Source organism: Artemia sp. Qi Xiang Cuo, chromosome 21 (genome assembly GCF_049724085.1).
Source record: "Artemia sp. Qi Xiang Cuo chromosome 21, ASM4972408v1, whole genome shotgun sequence".
NCBI lineage: Eukaryota > Metazoa > Arthropoda > Branchiopoda > Anostraca > Artemiidae > Artemia > Artemia sp. Qi Xiang Cuo.
In genome coordinates, this window is record NC_142814.1 from 29,813,587 (window position 1) to 29,836,287 (window position 22,701).

At 33.1% G+C, this 22,701-nt stretch overlaps 1 protein-coding gene across 1 annotated transcript in view; it reads left to right on the forward strand.

Annotated features, from left to right (window-relative positions):
• LOC148939429 (uncharacterized) overlaps positions 1-22,701 on the forward strand; it is a 369,107-nt gene that overhangs the window by 316,446 nt on the left and 29,960 nt on the right. The gene's annotated exons all lie outside the window — the stretch shown is intronic.

Here is a 22,701-nt window from a genome sequence, read left to right on the forward strand (position 1 = left end):
TTGTGTGTGTAAGTTTTTTGTGTGTGTGTAAGTTTCTTGTGTGTGTGTAAGTTTTTGTGTGTGTGTGTAAGTTTTTGTGTGTGTGTAAGTTTTTTGTGTGTGTGTTTGTTTTTGTTTGTGTTTGTAAGTTTGTTTTTGTGTGTGTTTGTGTGTTTGTGTGTAAGTTTTTGTGTGTGTGTGTGTAAGTTTTTGTGTGTGTGTGTGTGTAAGTTTGTGTGTGTGTTTGTGTAAGTTTTTGTGTGTGTGTAATTTTTTGTGTGTGTGTAAGTTTGTGTGTGTGTGTGTAAGTTTTTGTGTGTGTGTGTAAGTTTTTTTGTGTGTGTAAGTTTTTATGTGTAAGTTTATGTGTGTGTGTAAGTTTTTTTGTGTGTGTAAGTTTTTTTGTGTGTTATAGTTTTTGTGTGTGTGTATGTTTTCTTATTTGTGTTAGATTTTTTCTGCGTGTAAGATTTTGCTTGTGTGTGTTAGTTTTTGTGTGTGTGTGTAAGTTTTTGTGTGTGTGTATGTTGTTGTTTACTTTTAAGTTTTTGTGTGTGTGTAAGTTTTTGTGTGTGTGTAAGTTTTTTGTGTGTGTGTGTGTAAGTTTTTGTGTGTGTGTAAGTCTTGTGTGTGTGTGTAAGTTTATTTTGTGTGTGTGTAAGTTTTTGTGTGTGTGTGTTAGTTTTTTTGTGTGTGTGTGTGTTTGTTTTTGAGTTTGTGTCAGTGTTTTTGTTTGTCTTTGTTATTTTTGTGTTTGTGCTCGTTAGTTTTTGTTTGGGTGTAAGTTTTTGTGTGTGTGTGTGTATTTGTGTGTATGAGTGCATGTCTCTGTGATTTTGTAAGTTTTTGTGTGTTGTTGCAAGTTTTTGTGTGTGTGTAATATTTTGATTGGGATTAAGTTTTTTGTGTGTGTGTATGTATTTTTGTGTTTGTAAGTTTTTTTGTGTGTGTTAGTTTTTTGTGTGTGTGTGTAAGTTTTTGTGTGTGTATGTGGAAGTTTTTGTGTGTGTGTGTAAGTTTTTGTGTGTGTGTAAGTTTTTTGTGTGTGTGTGTGTGTAAGTTTTTGTGTGTGTGTGTGAGTTTTTTTGTGTGTGTGTAAGTTTTTTTGTGTGTGTAAGTTTTTGTGTGTGTAAGTTTGTGTGTGTGTGTGTAAGTTTTTGTGTGTGTGTAAGATTTTGTGTGTGTGTAAGTTTTTGTGTGTGTGTAAGTTTTTGTGTGTGTGTGTAAGTTTTTGTGTGTGTTTAAGATTTTGTGTGTGTGTGTGTAAGTTTTTTGTGTGTGTGTAAGTTTTTGTGTGTTTAAGTTTTTTTGTGTGTTTAAATTTTTGTGTGTGTGTAAGTTTTTGTGTGTGTGTGTAAGTTTTTGTGTGTATGTAAGTTTTTATGTGTAAGTTTATTTGTGTGTGTGTAAGTTTTTGTGTGTGTGTAAGTTTTTGTGCGTGTGTAAGTTTTTGTGTGTGTGTGTAAGTTTTTTTTTGTGTGTAAGTTTTTGTTTGTGTTTTAGTTTTTTTGTGTGTGTTTAATTTTTTTTTGTGTTTGTAAGTATTTTTGTGTGTGTGTAAGTTTTTGTGTGTGTGAGTTTTTGTGTGTGTGTAGGTTTTTGTGTGTGTTTTAGTTTTTGTGTTTTTGGTTGTTTGTTTTTTTGTGTTTGTGTGTTTTTGTGTGTTTTTGTGTGTGTGTGTGTGTGTATATTTTTTGTTTGAAAAATAAACTATTTCTGTAAAATCTGAACTAAAATTTGAGAAATGAGTGACTCCTCATGAAAAGAGAGCTAAGGGTAATGACGCTACTCATATGCAACGGTTGGAGTTGGCTGACACAACTTTTTATGATTTTCTTGGAAAAGGGTAAGGTATATCAGTATATTTATGAAGACTATACCTTTCCACAGAGCTTTTTGATCATAGTGTTCTCAATCTTTTTAGGACGTATGGAGCGAGTGGGACCTCACTCATGAGGAGGAAATTCTTTTTTGCAACACAAGCGTTGATGGTACTGATGATATAATGGAAGTCCACTATACGTCTGAAGAGATTATCTTACACGTCAGATGATCTAGTGAGGAGGGGGCCTTCTGGAAGAATGTATATCGAAGACGACGATCGTCTATATGTAGATATACCCCCCTTGAGAAATATTGAAATAGCCAGTGATGAAGATGACAGCATAGAAATAATTACATTACCTTCACCTCAAATTGAGGAAATTACTATTGAGGATGAGGTAGTTGAAGACGATAATGAGATCATATATTTAAAAAGCGTTATAAACATCGATTTGATAAATGAATAAAAATATTTAGAAGAATCATTTATTTTTTTATCAATGATAGAAAACTTGGTTGTGGACTGATAATACTCTATGGAGTGATCTAATAAAACTGAACTATTCATGTACAGAAGTCTCTGCTGGTATCCTTATTCCATACATGTCTAGTATGAGAAAATAAAAATAGTACAATCAAATTTATTGTATGATTATAATATAAAACTCATTATGCATATCAATAATTAGATTTATCGTTAAATCATGTATGAGAACTCTTCCACCACAGTTTTCGTTGTTTAAAATCCATTTCGTAGAATGGCCTCTTATGTTGTCTCTTAAAGGGCCACTTTTTCTCTTCTCATAGAACATATTCATCATAATATTCAGTGTTATATCTTGCACTATACACATTTTTCTTTGGGTTTTCACTGCTGTCTTTTACACTATAGAGAAAGCCCTCTTTTCCCAGTCTCTTATTTCGATCTTCCTTTTCTGTCATATCAAGGACGCCGGGGGCCCTTTGGGAGCCCGGGGGACCTTTGAGGACCGGGGGCTTCCTTTGGGGTTGGGGTAGGGGGATCGGGGCCCTTGGGGGTTGGGTTAGGGGACCTCACGACACTGTTCAAATGGAACTTGTGTATTATAACGACCACAATCAAAACCTCTTCTAAAACATCTTCTAAAATCATCTTTTAAAATGTCTCTAACTGTTTCGCCGAAATAATTCCATAAAATGTCTAAAACGGTTTCGCCCAAATAATCCCTAAACGTAATTTCTGCATGTTCCTTTTGTTTTTGGCATCCCTGCGCTGTCACATTTCAAATTACTAAGAAACCCTTTCGTGAATCAATAATTCCCCTTAGAAACAACAAATTAATTCCCCTTTTCTTGACAAATCAATCCTCAACCATGACATCATCTGTCAGACATTAAAACTTTGCCTGGAAACAATAATCGACCTTTGGAAATTTAGGTCATTGACCCACTTTGATTAACCACGTGTTCTCCCTAGGGACTCGCATGCACTTGGCCAAAACAACAACAATGACAAGATCTTGAAAGAAGAAGTCATTGACCGATTAACCAAATGTTCTCCCTAGGGACTCTATGCCCATATTTGGTGTGCTGTCAGCATTAAACTAAATTGTAGACTCAATAATCCAGAAAACATCCATCAAAGTGAGAAAAATACTGTTTTATTGATCTTGAAAGAAGAAGGTCATTGACTCGGTCCCCGTTAGACTCAATAATCCAGAAAACGTCCATCAAAGTGAGAAAAATACTGTTTTTCCTTTCTCACTGACAAAAACCATAAAACAGACATAAATTGCTGTTGACATCCATGAAAAACATCAAATAAATTGACCAACACTCATAACCGTCCAAGAAACATCCATAAAAGTGAGAAAATTCCTTTTTTTTTCAGAGTGAGAAAACTCCCTGTTTTTTCATTCTCAGTGAGAAAACCACAAACCACGTGGTTCGTACCGGACCGTGAGAAAACCATAAACCAATACGTGCGTTCTCCCTAGGGGACTCAATGCCCATATTTGGTGTTCTGTCACGAGTATAAGACCCCTTTCTACTTATATATATATATATATATATATATATATATATATATATATATATATATATATATATATATATATATATATATATATATATATATATATATATATATATATATATATATATATATATATATATATATATATATATATATATATATATATATATATATATATAAAAAAAAAAAAAAAAAAAAAAAAAAAAAAAAAAAAAAAAAAAAAAAAAAAAAAAAAAAAAAAAAAAAAAAAAAAAAAAAAAAAAAAAAAAAAAAAAAAAAAAAAAAAAAAAAAAAAAAAAAAAAAAAAAAAAAAAAAAAAAAAAAAAAAAAAAAAAAAAAAAAAAAAAAAAAAAAAAAAAAAAAAAAAAAAAAAAAAAAAAAAAAAAAAAAAAAAAAAAAAAAAAAAAAAAAAAAAAAAAAAAAAAAAAAAAAAAAAAAAAAAAAAAAAAAAAAAAAAAAAAAAAAAAAAAAAAAAAAAAAAAAAAAAAAAAAAAAAAAAAAAAAAAAAAAAAAAAAAAAAAAAAAAAAAAAAAAAAAAAAAAAAAAAAAAAAAAAAAAAAAAAAAAAAAAAAAAAAAAAAAAAAAAAAAAAAAAAAAAAAAAAAAAAAAAAAAAAAAAAAAAAAAAAAAAAAAAAAAAAAAAAAAAAAAAAAAAAAAAAAATATATATATATATATATATATATATATATATATATATATATATATATATATATATATATATATATATATATATATATATATATATATATATATATATATATATATATATATATATATATATATATATATATATATATATATATATATATATATATATATATATATATATATATATATATATATATATATATATATATATATATATATATATATATATATATATATATATATATATATATATATAAGTAGAAAGGGGTCTTATACTCGATGACAGAACACCTAAATATGGGCATTGAGTCCTTAGGGAGAACTACGTGGTTTATGGTTTTCTCACGGTCCGGTACGAACCACGTGGTTTATGGTTTTCTCACTGAGAATGAAAAAACATGAGGAGTTTTCTCACTCTGAAAAAAGGAATTTTCTCACTTTTATGGATGTTTCTTGGACGGTTATGAGTGTTGGTCAATTTATTTGATGTTTTTCATGGATGATCAACAGCAATTTATGTCTGTTTTATGGTTTTTGTCAGTGAGAAAGGAAAAACAGTATTTTTTCTCACTTTGATGGATGTTTTCTGGATTATTGAGTCTAACGGGGACCAGAGTCAATGACTCTTCTTTATCTCACTTTGATGGATGTTTTCTGGATTATTGAGTCTACAATTTAGTTTAATGCTGACAGCACACCAATATAGGCATAAGAAGTCCCTAGGGAGAACATTTGGTTAATCGGTCAATGACCTCTTCTTTCAAGATCTTGTCATTGTTGTTGTTTTGGCCAAATGCAATAGAAGTGGTTAATCAAAGTGGGTCAATGACCTAAATTTCCAAAGGTCGGTGTATTGTTCCAGGCAAAGTTCTAATGTCTGACGGATGATGTCATGGTTGATTGATTTGCCAAGAAAAGAGAATTAATTTGTTGTTTCTAAGGGAATTATTGATTCACGAAAGGGTTTCTTAGTAATTTGAAATGTGAGCAGCGCAGGGATGCCATAAACAAAGAAGGAACATGCTAGAAATTACGTTTAGGGATTATCTGGGCAGAAACTCGTTTTAGGACATTTCGCGAATAGGTGTGCAGCAACAGTTAGAGACATTTTAAAAGATGATTTTAGAAGATGTTTTAAGAAAGAGGTTTTGATTGCTGGTCGTTCTACTACACAAAGTTCCATTTGAACAGTGTCGTGAGGTCCCTCACCCCTGGCCCCAAAGGGCCCCGATCCCCCTACCCCCAACCCCAAAGGAAGCCCCGGTTCCTCAGGAGTCTCCCCGGGCTCCCAAAGGGGCCCCGGCCGTCCATGATATGACAGAAAAGGAAGATCGAAAGAAGAGACTGGAAAGAGGGCTTTCTCTATAGTGTAAAGACAGCAGTGAAACCAAAGAAAAATGTGTATAGTGCAAGATATAACACTGAATATTATGATGAATATGTTCTATGAGAAGAGAAAAAGTGGCCCTTTAAGAGACAACATAAGAGGCCATTCTACGAAATGGATTTTAAACAACGAAAACCGTGGTGGAAGAGTTCTCATATATGATTTAACGATAAATCTAATTATTGATATGCATAATGAGTTTTTATATTATAATCATACAATAAATTTGATTGTACTATTTTTATCTTCTCATACTAGATATGTATAGAATAAGGATACCAGCAGAGACTTCTGTAGCACATGAATAGTTCAGTTTTTATTAGATCACTCCATAGAGTATTATCAGTCCACAACCAAGTTTTCTATCAATGATAAAAAAAATAAATGATTCTTCTAAATATTTTATTCATTTGTCAAATCGATGTATATAACGCTTTTTAAATAAATGATCTCATTATCGTCTTCAATTACCTCATCCTCAATAGTAATTTCCTCAATTTGAGGTGAAGGTAATGTAATTATTTCTATGCTGTCATCTTCATCACTGGCTATTTCAATATTTCTCAAGGGGGTATATCTACATATAGACGATCGTCGTCTTCGATATACATTCTTCCAGAAGGCCCCTCCTCACTAGATCATCTGACGTGTAAGATAATCTCTTCAGACGTATAGTGGACTTCCATTATATCATCAGTACCATCAACGCTTGTGTTGCAAAAAGAATTTCCTCCTCATGAGTGAGGTCCCACTCGCTCCATACGTCCTAAAAAGATTGAGAACACTATGATCAAAGCCTCGTGGAAAGGTATAGTCTTCATAAATATACTGATATACCTTTACCCTTTTCCAAGAAAATCATAAAAAGTTGTGTCAGCTAACTCCAACCGTTGCATATGAGTAGCGTCATTACCCTTAGCTCTCTCTTTCATGAGGAGTCACTCATTTCTCAAATTTTAGTTCAGATTTTACAGAAATAGTTTATTTTTCAAACAAAAAAACATACACCACACACCCACAAAAACAAAACACAAAAACACACACACCCAAAAACAAACACACACACACACAAAAACTTAAACATACACACAAAAAACCTACACACACACAAAAACTTACACACACAAAAACTTACACACACACACAAAAACTTACACACACAAAAAAAACTTACACACACACACAAAATCTTACACACACACAAAAACTTAAACACACACAAAAACTTACACACACACAAAAAAACTTACACACCAAAAAAACTTAGACACACAAAAAAACTTACACACACACACATAAACTTACACATAAAAACTTACACACACATAAAAACTTACAAACACAAAAAAACTTACACACACACAAAAACTTACACACAAAAAAAAACTTACACACACAAAAACATACACACACACAAAAACTTACACACACACACACAAAAACTTACACACACACACACAAACTTACACACACACAAAAACTTACACACAGACAAAAACTTAAACAAACACGCACAAAAAACTTAGACACACAAAAAAAATTACACAAATAAATAAAATTACACACACATATAAAATTACACACAAAAAAAATTACACACACACACAAAAACTTACACACACACACAAAACATACACACACACACACACAAAAACTTAAGAAAACACAAAAACATACACACACACACACACAAAAACATACACACACACAAAAACTTACACACACACACAAAAACTTACACACACAAAAAAACTTACACACACACAAAAACATAAACACACACAAAAACTTACACACACAAAAAAACTTACACACACACAAAAACTTACACACGCACACAAAATCTTACACACACAAAAAACTTACACACACAAAAACTTACACACACAAAAACTTACAGACACACAAAAACTTACACACACACAAAAAAAAACTTACACATAAAAACTTACATACACACAGAAACTTACACACACACAAAAACTTACACACACACTCACACACAAAAAATTACTCACACTCACAAAAACTTACAAACACAAAAAAACTTACACACACACACAAAAACTTACACACACACAAAAACTTACACACACACACACAATAAAACTTACACACACAAAAACTTACACACACACATAAAACTTACACATACAAACTTACATACACACAAAAACTTACACACACACAAAAACACACACACACACAAAAACTAACACACACACAAAAACTTACACACACACACAAAAACTTACACACACAAAATCTACACACACACACACAAAACTTACACACACACACAAAATCTTACACACACACACACAACTTACACACACACAAAAACTTACACACACACAAAAACTTACACACACAAAAAACTTAGACACACACAAAAACTTACACACAAACATAAACTAAAACAAAAAAACTTACACACACAAAAAAACTTACACACAAACACAAAAACTTACACACACACACAAAAAACTTACACACACACACACACAAAAACTTACACACACACAAAAACTTACACACACACACACACAAAAACATACACACACACACACAAGAACTTACACACACACACACAAAAACTAACACACACACACAAAGTTACACACACACACAAAAAACAAACACACACACAAAAAAAATAACACACACACACAAAAACTTAAGCACACACAAAAACTTACACATACACACAAAAAATTAACAACACACAAAAAATTACAAACACAAAAAAACTGACACACAAACAAAAACTTGCACACACAGAAAAAATTACACACACACAAAAACTTACACATAAAGCCTACACACACACAAAAACTTACACACATACAAAAACTTACACACACACACAAAAAACTTACACACACACACAAAACTTACACACACAAAAAAACTTACACACACACACAAAAACTTACACACACACATACACAAGAACTTAGACACACACAAAAACTTACACACACACAAAAAAACTTACACACACACACACACAAAAAACATACACACACACACAAAAACTTACACACACAAAAAAACTTACACACACAAAAAAATTTACACACACACACAAACTTACACAAACATAAAAAATTACACACACACAAAAACTTACACGACACACAAAAACTTACACACACACAAAAACTTACACATACAAAAAAAAACTTACACACACACACACACATAAACTTATACACAAACAAAAATTTACACACACAAAAACAAACTTACACACACACAAAAACTTACACACACACAAAAACTTACACACACACACAAACTTACACACGCACAAAAACTTACACCACACCAAAACTTACACACACACACACAAAATCTACACTCACAAAAAAACCTACACACACACAAAAACTTACACACACACAAAACTTACACACACAAAAAACTTAAACACACACAAAAACTTACACACACATAAACTTACACACACAAAAACTTACACACACACAAAAACTTACACACACACACTACAAACACAGACATCACACACACACAGAAACTTACACACACACACAAAACTTAACACACACACAAAAACTTACACACACACAAAAACTTACACACACACAAAAACTTACACACACACACAAAAACTACACACACAACACAAAAACTTACACACACAAAAAAACTTAACACACACACAAAAACTGACACACACAAAAAACCTTACACACACAACAAAAACTTACACACACACAAAAACTTACACAAACACAAAAACTTACACACACACAAAAACTTACACACACACAAAAAAACTTAGACAAACACAAAAAAACAAACACACACACAAAACTTACACACACACAAAACTTACACAACACACAAAAACTTACACACACACAAAAACTTACACACACAACACAAAAACTTACACACACACACAAAAACTTACACACACACACACAAACTTACACACACACACAAACTTTACACACACACACACACACACAAAAACTTACACACACACACACACACACACACTTACACACACACACACAAAAACTTACACACACACAAAAACTTATATACACACAAACACACACACACACAAACTTACACACATTCACAAAAACTTACACACACACACACACACACAAAAACTTACACACACACACAAAAAAACCTACACACACAGCACACACACAACAAAACTTACACACACACACACAAAAACTTACACACACAAAAAAAATTACACACACACAAAAACTTACACACACAAAAAAAATTACACACACACACACACAAAAAATTACACACACACAAAAAAACTCACACACACACAAAAACTTACACACACACACACACACAAACTTACACACACACAAAAATTTACACACACAACACAAAAAACTTACACACACACAAAAACTTACACACACACAAAAACATACACACACACAAAAACTTACACACACGCAAAAACTTACACCACACACAAAAACTTACACACACACACAAAAAACTCGAATGGATATATGACGAGCTTGAAGCCTCACAGCCACAATTAGCAATGTGAGTACATTTTTAATTTTTATTTTCAAATGAAATTATTTTCCTTGAGTCACCCTCAGTATATCTAAGTCCCCCACAATACAAAACACCACCATGCTATCTTTATACTCGATAGAAAACATAAAATATGTTCTTTTTACCCTCAAAACCTAACCCCTCCCCCACTGTTTTTACAACGATAATAGTCGCAATAGAAATATTCTCTTTTCGTTAAATTTATGCAATTTTAAGCATTCATATCCTAGCTAAAGCGACCACTGACTTCCGTCAATTCTTAAAGCATTATGCCGCTCTGTTTGACATTAGGCTCTCTAGCGCGAGGTTGTAATCTATTGTCACCCTTTTTAGAGCACATCCTGTAAAAGGTTTCTCAGATCAAATGGCTTGTGTTTTCCGTTAGATTAAAACGGTTGTTCAGACAATTGCAATTTATTAAGCGCAGGCTTATGAATCTCTATTTGAAGAAGTGAATCGAAGTTATTTTCAAATAAAAGGTCTAACAATATTTTCTTTAGACATTGCTGAAAGGGTGGGGGTGACACGCTCTCAATTCTATCGCCATCAATGTAAATGAAACAAACTGTTTCTTCGCATGAGAAGTAAGGGCGGGGGCATTCGTTGTGTAGATATGTATACCCTTTGACAAGAAAACTAATGTGTAAATATATGCGTTGCGTCTATAGGCATGTTTTTAAGTTTTTTTCAGGCTTTCTTTCGATAAAGTCCTTTTATATTCCTAGGAGGGTGTTCGTGAAAACTATGGTTTTGAACTTTGATATGCAAGGGCTAGAAAGAAAAGTTCTTTAGGAGTTGGCATGAAGCTATATTACAGCGTACAATCGAATATGTATTTAACCTATGTTTGCAAAATTTAGGCCTAACTTCCCCTCAAACTCAAATTTTCCATAGTTTTACTTTATCATCGTATTTTGTATATTTTCGTTGGAAAAAACATTGAAATGGCATATTAAGAGCTATATTTGTGAGTTTTTCACTGTCAATTCCTTTTTTTCGCCAAGCCTTGACCTCCTAATGAAGGATATGAATTAGAATCATGGGAACGTATTTTCATCATATTTTGCATATTTTTCGTAGCCAAGCCTTGACCTCCCTAATTGAAGGATATGAATTAGAATCAAGGGAACATATTTTCATCGTATTTTGCATAGTTTCGTTGGAAAACACATTGAAAAACCATATTGCGAGCTATATTTGTGACTTTTTCACTAACAATTCCTTTATTAGAATCGTGGGAACATATTTTCATCGTATTTTGCATATTTTCGTTGGAAAACACATTGAAAAACCATATTAAGAGCTATATTTGTGACTTTTTCACTAACAGTTCCTTTTTTAGCCAAGTCTTGACTTCTTTAATTGAAGGATATGAATTATAATCATGGGAACATATTTTCAATGTATTTTGCATATTTTCGTTGGAAAACACACTGAAAAGCTGTATTAAGAGCTAAATTTGTGAGGTTTTCACTGACAATTCCTTTTTTTGCCAAGCCTTGACCTCCCTAAGTTGACGGATATGAATTATAATCAAGTGATCGTATTTCATCGTATTTTGCATATTTTTTTGTTGAAAAACACACTGAAAAGTCAGTTTATTTAAACTTACATCAAACATTGGAAAAACATCGCTTGCATTTGAATTCTGCATTATTTTTATATCTCTCGTTCTATATATCACTTTATACTGATTTTAAACCTTCAAAACCCTGAAATATACTAAAAAAACGGTTAATTATTTACAAAAATCTTGCGAGGGGACGATTTTAGAACAATGATTACCATGCATTTATCATATAACACTCAAGGGAAAAGGTTTCAAAACAAAACATCTTAAATCATTTAATGTTTCTATTCTTATACTTTAACGGCACTTTTTTTCCCAATGTGCGTATACATTTGGAAATTTTAAAACTTTAAAAATTAACACGCATCAGTGATCTTTCTTCTGGGAAAAAATACAAAGTTGCAAATTTTTGCAGATATGAGCTTGAAACCTATGTAATAGGGTTTTTCTGATATGCTGAATCTAGCGATGTGACTTTTCACTAAAATTCTTTCAATTGTGGATATTTCTCCCCCACTTTCAAAATCAGGTAAATGTTCTCAGGGTCCTAGCCATTGATGACTAATACTGAACTTAATAAAATTTATATATTAGAATCAGCATTATAAGCCAATTCTTTTGTTACATTTATTGACATCAAAATTCCGTTTTTTAAAGTTTCGATTACTATTGAATTGCATCACTTGGTTTTTTACTGGTTTATTACGTATGAGGGGGTCTCCCTTAGTCAATACGACACTCTTAGTGCTAATTTTAAATTTTGTTTAAATCACAAACCCCTGAATCATTATTAAATAATGCTGGAAATCCAGCGTCCCTTCCAGGGAATTGTCCCCAACCCATGGAAACATCCTCCACGGAAGTGATTCTCCCGAGCAACCCTCTCCGCAAGAAAAAAATCCTTCCTGAGAATGTCTGTATACTTCTCAATAACCAACCCGCAGGACAGGTCCCCCCACCCCCTGGAGGTGCAGGCTGAAGACCCACCGTGGACGGGACCCCCCACCCCCTATCTCCGGAGCCGCAGGCCGAAGACCGGCCACGGACCAGATCCCACCTCAGGGGTCACAGGCCGAAGGCGGGCATGTGTCGGGGTCTCCATCCCCAGGATAGGTTAGGTTACCTAACATTTCTAGGGTTAGCAGGATAGGTTAGGTTAGGTTAAGTGGTCTTAACCTAACCTGCAGTTAGGTTAGGTTACCTACCTACTAGGGTTAGCAGGTTAGGTTAGGTTCGGTTAAGTGGCCAGCCGTAACCGAACCTAACCTACGCTAACCTAGCTAAGTTGGTGTAACCTAACCCTGGGTTAGGTTAAGGCCACTTAACCTAACCTAACCTACTAACCCTAGAAATGTTAGGTAACCTAACCTATCCTGGGGATGGAGACCCCGACTGTGCCGCCTTCGGTCTGTGGCCCTTGGGATGGGGATCCTGGTCCGTGGCCGGTCTTCGGCCTGCTGCCCCGGGGAATAGGGCGTGGGGGAGGGGGAGGGGGTTTCCCGTCCACGGTGGGTCTTCAGCCTGCACCTCCGGGGGTGGGGGGGACCTGTCCCGCGGATTGGTTATTGAGAAGTATACAGACATTCTCAGGAAGGATTTTTTTTTCTTGTGGAGGGGGTTACTCGGGAGAATCTTTCCGTGGAGTATGTTTCCTTTGGTTAAGGGACAATTCTATGAAGGGGACGCTGGTTTTCCCAACATTATTTAAAAATGATTCAGGTGTTTGTGATTTAAAGAAAATTTAAAATTTAGGAAATAGGGCGTGGAATGAACTAAGGGGGGCCCTCCTCATATACGTAATAAAAAAACAGTAAAAACCCAAGTGGTAGAGTTCAATAGTAATCGAAACTTTTTAAAAACGGAATTTCGATGTCAATAAATGTAAAAAAAGAATTGGCTTGTAATGCTGATTCAAATATTTAAATTTTAGTAAGTTCAGTATTAGTCATCAATGGCTAGGATCCCGGAGACCATTTACCTGATTTTGAAAGTGGGGGGGGGAAGATCCCCTACAATTGAAAGAAATTTAGTGAAAAGTCACATCGCTAGATTCAGCATATCAGAAAACCCCTATTACATAGGTTTCAAGCTCATATCTGCAAAAATTTGCAACTTTGTATTTTTTTCCAGAAGAAAGATCACTGATGCATGTTAATTTTTAAAGTTTTAAAATTTCCAAATGTATACGCACATTGGGAAAAAAAGCCGTTAGAATTTAGAATAGAAACAATAAATGATGTAAGCTGTTTTGTTTTGGAAACATTTCCCTTGAGTGTTATGTGATAAATGCATGGTAATCATTGTTCTAAAATCGTCACCTCGCAAGATTTTCGTAAATAATTAACCGTTTTTTTAGTATATTTCAGGGCTTTGAAGGTTTAAAATCAGTATAAACTGATGTATAGAACGAGAGATATAAAAATAATGGAGAATTCAAATATAAGTGATGTTTTTCCAATGTTTGATGTAAGTTTAAATAATCTGGCTTTTCAGTGTGTTTTCCAACAAAAAATTTGCAAAATACGATGAAATAAGTTTCCTTTATTATAATTAATATCCTTCAATTAGGGAGGTGAAGGCTTGGCAAAAAAAAAGGAATTGTTAGTTAAAACCTCACAAATTTAGCTCTTAATATGGCTTTTCAGTGTGGTTTCCAACGAAAATATGCAAATACATTAAAAATATGTTCCCATGATTATAATTCATATCATTCAATTAGGGAAGTCAAGACTTGGCTAAAAAAAGGAATTGTTAGTGAAAAAGTCACAAATATAGCTCTTAATATGGTGTTTCAATGTGTTTTCCAACAAAAATATGCAAAATACGATGAAAATATGTTCCCACGATTCTAATAAAGGAATTGTTAGTGAAAAAGTCACAAATATAGCTCTTAATATGGTTTTTCAATGTGTTTTCCAACGAAACTATGCAAAATACGATGAAATATGTTCCTATGATTCTAATTCATATCCTTCATTTAGGGAGGTCAAGGCTTGGCTACGAAAAATATGCAAAATATAATGAAAATACGTTCACATGGTTCTAATTCATATCCTTCAATTAGGGCGGTCAAGGCTTGGCGAAAAAAAAGGCAATTGACGAGTGAAAAACTCACAAATATAGATCTTAATATGACATTTCAATGTTTTTTCCAACGAAAATATACAAAATACGATGATAAAGTAAAACTATGGAAAATTTGAGTTTGAGGGGAAGTTAGGCCTAAATTTTGCAAACATAGGTTAAATGCTATTCAATTTACGCATAATATAAGCTTCATGCAACTCCTAAAGACTTTTTCTTTCTAGCCTTGCATATCAAAGTTAAAAACAATAGTTTTCACGCACCCCTCCTGGGAATATAAAAGAAACTTTATCGAAAGAAATCCTGAAAAAAATTAAAAACATGCCTATAGACGCAACGCATATATTTACACATTAGTTTTCTTGTCAAAGGGTATACATATCTACACAACGAATCCCCCCTTACTTCTCATGCGAAGAAACAGTTTGTTTTCATTTTACAATGATGGCGATAGAATTGAGGCATGTCAACCCCCCCCCACCCTTTCAGCAATGTCCTAAAAAATATTGTTAGACCTTAATTTGAAAATAACTCGATTCACTTCTTCAAATAGAGATTGCATAGGCCTGCGCTTAATAAATTGCAATTGTCTGAAAAACCGTTTTAATTTGACGGAAAAACAAACCATTTTGATCTGAGAAACGTTTTACAGGAAGTGCTCTAAAAAGGGTGACAGCTAATATTAACCTCGCGCTAGAGAGCCTAATGTCAAACAGAGCGGCATAATGCTTTAAGAATTGACAGAAGTCAGTGGTCGCTTTTAGCTAGGATATAGAATGCTTAAAATTGTATAATTTTATCGAAAAGAGAATTATTTCAATTGCGATTATTATCGTTGTAAAAACATTGGGGGAGGGGTTAGGTTTTGAGGGTAAAAAGAACATATTTTATGTTTTCTATCGAGTATAAAGATAGCATGGTGGTGTGTTCTATTGTGGGGGACTTAGATATACTGGAGGGTGACCAAGGAAAATAATTTTATTTTGAAAATAAAAATTAAAAATGTACCCACATTGCTAATTGTGGCTGCCAAGGCTTCAAGCTCATCAATAATATCCATTCGAGTTTTTGTGTGTGTGTGTAAGTTTTTGTGTGTTTGTAAGTTTTTGTGTGTGTGTAAGTTTTTGTGTGTGTGTAAGTTTTTTTGTGTGTGTAAGTTTTGTGGGTGTGTAAGTTTTTTGTGTGTGTGTAAATTTTTGTGTGTGTGTGTAAGTTTATGTGTGTGTGTGTAAGTTTTTTGTAAGTTTTTTTGTGTGTGTTAGTTTTTGTGTGTGCGTGTGTAAGTTTTTGTGTTTGTGTTAGTTTTTGTGCTCTTTTAAGTTTTTTTGTTTGCTTTAGTTTTTGTGTGTATGTAAGTTTTTGTGTGTGTGTTTAAGTTTTTTGTATGTTGTATATTTTGTGTGTGTGTGTTAGTTTTTTTGTGTGTGTGTGTGTGTGTTAGTTTTGTTGTGTGTCTGTAAGTTTTGTTGTGTGTGTGTGTGTAAGTTTTTGTGTGTGTGTAAGTTTTTTTGTGTTTGTGTTAGTTTTTTTGTGTGTGTAAGTTTTTGTGTGTGTGTGTGTAAGTTTTTTTGTGTGTGTGTGTGTGTGTGTGTGTGTGTGTGTGTGTGTGTTTGTAAGTTTTTTTATGTGTGTGTGTTTTTTTGTGTGTGTGTGTAAGTTTTTGTGTGTGTGTGTAAGTTTTTGTGTGTGTGTGTAAGTTTTTGTGTGTGTGTAAGTTTTTATGTGTAAGTTTATGTCTGTGTGTAAGTTTTTGTGTGTGTGTAAGTTTTTTTGTGTGTGTAAGTTTGTGTGTTTGTTTGTTTGTTTGTGTGTGTTTTTTTTTGTTTGTTTGTGTAAGTTTTTGTGTGTGTGTGTGTATTTATTTGATTGGGTTTATTTTTTTGTTTTTGTTCAATTTTTTGTGGGTTTGTTTAATTGTTTGTGATTTTTAATTATATTTTTTCTGTGTGAAAGTTTGTTCTTTTGTGATTTAGTTTTTGTGTGTGTGTGTGTGTGTGTAAGTTTGTTTATGTGTGTAAGTTTTTTTGTGTGTGTTATTTTTTTTGTGTGTTTGTTAGTTTTTGTGTGTGGGTGTAAGTTTTTTTGTGTGTGTAAGTTTTTGTGTGTTAGTTTATGTTTGTGTTAGTTTTTTTGTGTGTGTAAGTTTTTTTATGTGTGTTTGTTTGTTTTTGTGTGTAAGTTTTTGTGTGTTTGTGTTAGTTTTTTTTGTGTGTTAGTTTTTGTGTGTTAGTTTTTTTGTGTGTTTAATTTTTTGTTTGTGTTTTATTTTTTTTTTTTGTGTAAGTTTTTTTTGTGTTTGTGTATTTTTGTGTGTGTGTATGTTTTTGTGTGTGCGTGTATGTATGTTTTTGTGTGTTTGTAAGTTTTTGTGTGTTTGTGTAATTTTTTGTTTTTGTTTTAGTTTTTTTGTGTGTGTGTGTAAGTTTTTGTGTGTGTGTAAGTTTTTTTGTATGTGTAAGTTTTTTTGTGTGTGTGTAAGTTTTTTTGTGTGTGTAAGTTTTTTTTGTGTGTGTAAGTTTTTTTGTGTGTGTGTAAGTTTTGTTGTGTGTGTTTGTGTGTAAGTTTTTTTGTGTGTGTGTAAGTATTGTTGTGTGTGTGTGTGTAAGTTTTTGTGTGTGTGTAAGTATTTGTGTGTGTGTGTGTAAGTTTTTGTGTGTGTTTAAGTTTTTGTGTGTGTGCGTGTAAGTTTTTTTTGTGTGTGTGTGTGTAAGTTTTTGTATGTGTGTAAGTTTTTGTGTGTGTGTAAGTTTTTATGTGTAAGTTAATGTGTGTGTGTAAGTTTTTGTGTGTGTGTAAGTTTTTTTGTGGGTGTAAGTTTGTGTGTGTGTGTAAGTTTTTGGGTGTGTGTAAGTTTTTGTGTGTGTGTAAGTTTTTGTGTGTGTGTAAGTTTTTGTGTGTGTGTTATTTGTTGCGTGTGGGTGTCTGTTTTTGTGTGTGCGTGTTAGTTTTTGTGTGTGTGTTAGTTTTTGTGTGTGTGTGTGTGTAAGTTTTTGTGTGTGTGTGTGTGTAAGTTTGTGTGTGTGTGTGTGTGTGTGTAAGTTTTTGTTTGTGTGTAAGTTTTTGTGTGTGTGTGTGTGTATGTGTTAGTTTTTTTTTGTGTGTGTAAGTTTTTTTGTGTGTGTGTTAGTTTTTGTGTGTGTGTAAGTTTTTGTGTGTAAGTTTGTGTGTGTGTGTAAGTTTTTTAGTGTGTCTAAGTTTTTGTGTGTGTAAGTTTTTGTGTGTGTGTAAGTTTTTGTTTGTGTGTAAAATATTGTGTTTGTGTGTAATTTTTGTGTGTGTGTGTGTAATTTTTTGTGTGTGTAAGTTTTTGTGTGTGTGTGTAAGTTTTTGTGTGTGTGTAAGTTTTTGTGGGTGTGTGTGTGTGTTTTTGTGTGTGTGTGTTTTTATGTGTGTGTGTGTGTTTGTGTGTGTGTAAAATTTTATGTGTAATTTTATGTGTGTGTGTGTAATTTTTTTTGTGTGTGTAAGTTTTTTTTTGTGTGTGTTAGTTTTTGTGTGTGTGTGTAAGTTTTTGTGTGTGTGTAAGATTTTGTTTTTGTGTAAGTTTTTTTGTGTATGTGTTAGTTTTTTTTGTGTTTGGTAGTTTTTTTGTGTGTGTGTAATTTTTTTTGTGTTTATGTTTTTTTTTGTGTGTAAGTTTTTGTGTGTGTTTAAGTTTTTGTGGGTGTGTGTGTGTGTTTTTTTTGTGTCTGTTTTTTTTTGTGTTTTTGTTTTTGTGGGTGTTTGTGTGTGTTTTTTGTTTGAAAAATAAACTATTTCCGTAAAATCTGAACTAAAATTTGAGAAATGAGTGACTCCTCATGAAAAGAGAGCTAAGGGTAATGACGCTACTCATATGCAACAGTTGGAGTTGGCTGACCCAACTTTTTATGATTTTCTTGGAAAAGGGTAAGGTATATCGGTATATTTATGAAGACTATACCTTTCCACAGAGCTTTTTGATCTCAGCGTTCTCAATCTTTTTTGGACGTATGGAGCGAGTGGGACCTCACTCATGAGGAGGAAATTCTTTTTTGCAACACAAGCGTTGATGGTACTGATGATATAATGGAAGTCCACTATACGTCTGAAGAGATTATCTTACACGGCAGATGATCTAGTGAGGAGGGGGCCTTCTGGAAGAATGTATATCGAAGACGACGATCGTCTATATGTAGATATGCCCCCCTTGAGAAATATTGAAATAGCCAGTGATGAAGATGACAGCATAGAAATAATTACATTACCTTCACCTCAAATTGAGGAAATTACTATTGAGGATGAGGTAGTTGAAGACGATAATGAGATCATTTATTTAAAAAGCGTTATATACATCGATTTGACAAATGAATAAAAATATTTAGAAGAATCATTTATTTTTTTTATCATTGATAGAAAACTTGGTTGTGGACTGATAATACTCTATGGTGTGATCAAATAAAACTTAACTATTCATGTACAGAAGTCTCTGCTGGTATCTTTATTCTATACATATCTAGTATGAGAAAATAAAAATAGTACAATCAAATTTATTGTATGATTATAATACAAAACTCATTATGCATATCAATAATTAGATTTATCGTTAAATCATGTATGAGAACTCTTCCACCACGGTTTTCGTTGTTTAAAATCCATTTCGTAGAATGACCTCTTATGTTGCCTCTTAAAGAGCCACTTTTTCTCTTCTCTTAGAACATATTCATCATAATATTCAGTGTTATATCTTGCACTATACACATTTTTCTTTGGGTTTTCACTGCTGTCTTTTACACTATAGAGAAAGCCCTCTTTTCCCAGTCTCTTCTTTCGATCTTCCTTTTCTGTCATATCATGGACGCCGGGGGCCCTTTGGGAGCCCGGGGGACCTTTGAGGCCGGGGGGCTTCCTTTGGGGTTGGGGTCGGGGGATCGGAGCCCTTTGGGGTTGGGGTATGGGACCTCACGAAACTGTTCAAATGGAACTTGTGTATTATAAGGACCACACTCAAAACCTCTTCTAAAACATCTTCTAAAATCCTCTTTTAAAATGTCTCTAACTGTTTCGCCAAAATAATTCCATAAAATGTCTAAAACGGTTTCGCCCGAATAATCCCTATACGTAATTTCTGCGTGTTCCTTTTGTTTTTGGCATCCCTGCGCTGTCACATTTCAAATTACTAAGAAACCCTTTCGTGAATCAATAATTCCCCTTAGAAACAACAAATTAATTCCCCTTTTCTTGACAAATCAATCAACCATGACATCATCTGTCAGACATTAAAACTTTGCCTGGAAACAATAATCGACCTTTGGAAATTTAGGTCATTGACCCACTTTGATTAACCACGTGTTCTCCCTAGGGACTCGCATGCATTTGGCCAAAACAACAACAATGACAAGATCTTGAAAGAACAGGTCATTGACCGATTAACCACATATTCTCCCTAGGGACTCTATGCCCATATATGGTGTGCTGTCAGCATTAAACTAAATTGTAGACTCAATAATCCAGAAAACATCCATCAAAGTGAGAAAAATACTGTTTTATTGATCTTGAAAGAAGAGGTCATTGACTCCGGTCCCCGTTAGACTCAATAATCCAGAAAACGTCCATCAAAGTGAGAAAAATCCTGTTTTTTCATTCTCACTGACAAAAACCATAAAACAGACATAAATTACTGTTGACATCCATGAAAAACATCAAATAAATTGACCAACACTCATAGCCGTCGTCCATGAAACATCCATAAAAGTGAGAAAATTCATGTTTTTTTAAAGTGAGAAAACTACTGTTTTTTCATTCTCAGTGAGAAAACCATAAACCACGTGGTTCGTACCGTACCGTGAGAAAACCATAAACCACGTGTTCTCCCTAGGGACTCAATGCCCATATTTGGTGTTCTGTCACGAGTATAAGACCCCTTTCTACTTATATATATATATATATATATATATATATATATATATATATATATATATATATATATATATATATATATATATATATATATATATATATATATATATATATTTTATCTTAGGTCCTCCTACGCCTGGGGGCGCATAAGGCAGCAACAGTGTTTCGCCACGACGACCTGTCCTGAGCCTTCAACAATAGCTCCTCCAACGAGGACCTCGCCAGCTTCGCCTCCTTCATTAGCGACCTGCCAAGGGTCATTTTCGGTCTCCCTGATTTGTGGAGACCGGGGGGTGTCCAACACCATGCATCGTGCGGCAGCCTTCCTTCCCCCATTCACACCATATGCCACCAATGAATCCATCACCGCTTTCTAATAAGATCAAGGAAGAGGGTATGATTTGTCATACAATAGATTTTATTATTTCGTATTCTTTCTTTCCAACGTATATTTAGGATAGATCTTAGGCACTTATTGTCGAATGCCTGGAGTCGTCGTTCTAGGTGAGCAGTGATGCTCCAAGTTTCGCAACCGTACATAAGGACAGAGACCACATTGCTATTATAAATTTTAAGCTTTAACTTCTGGGAATATTTATTATTTTTCCAAACATTTCTAAAGTAGCTGAAAGCAGACCCAGCCAATGTTATTCGGCACAGTATTTCTCTTTCGGGATTGGCATCTTGCGTAAGAATGCTGCCGAGATACTTGAACTCTATCACTCCCTCAATTTCCTCGTTGTTAACCAAAAGTCCTTCGGCTAAGTCAGGTATGACTGCATTCGACATTGATTTGGTCTTGTTAGCATTTATGGAGAGTCCGACAGCATTTGCCATACGACCGAGTTCATTAATGTTGCGTTGCATATCTTCTGGGTCATGGCTAATAAGCGCAACATCCGTGCTGCTCATCTCTCAGAACTTTCTCCACTTTACTTTGAATCCTGTTAAGAATTATTTGGCACAGGACTTTGCTGCCAACAGACTGTAAAGCAATACCTTTACAATATATATATATATATATATATATATATATATATATATATATATATATATATATATATATATATATATATATATATATATATATATATATATATATATATATATATATATATATATATATATATATATATATATATATATATATATATATATATATATATATATACATATATACATATAATATATATAATAACATATATATATATATATATATATATATATATATATATATATATATATATATATATATATATATATATATATATATATATATATATATATATATATATATATATATATATATATAATAAATATATATATATATATATATATATATATATATATATATATATATATATATATATATATATATATATATATATATATATATATATATGTAACTCGGGTCTTATCAGGACTAGGGTATAGTGACCGTGTGGTAGAACCCTTACACCGTCCTCGCGTACATAGACTTTGTCCGATATGGCTGTCGTGGTAGTTTTTTCGACTCGAACTGTGAAGTTTTTATACTTTAAAGAACGAATCGCCATGACTTTCGCTCTTGGAACTAAATTATTCTCTACACAGTTCCTATAAACACTCATATTGAAATTATGTCCATCTATGCTTGTAGGGATATAGCCTGCTTCGTGTTTCCCTTATACTTGCTGATCCTTTGGTTTGGTCCTTGTGTTATAGCGACCCTGTATATTTGAACTGCTTGCTGCCAAAGC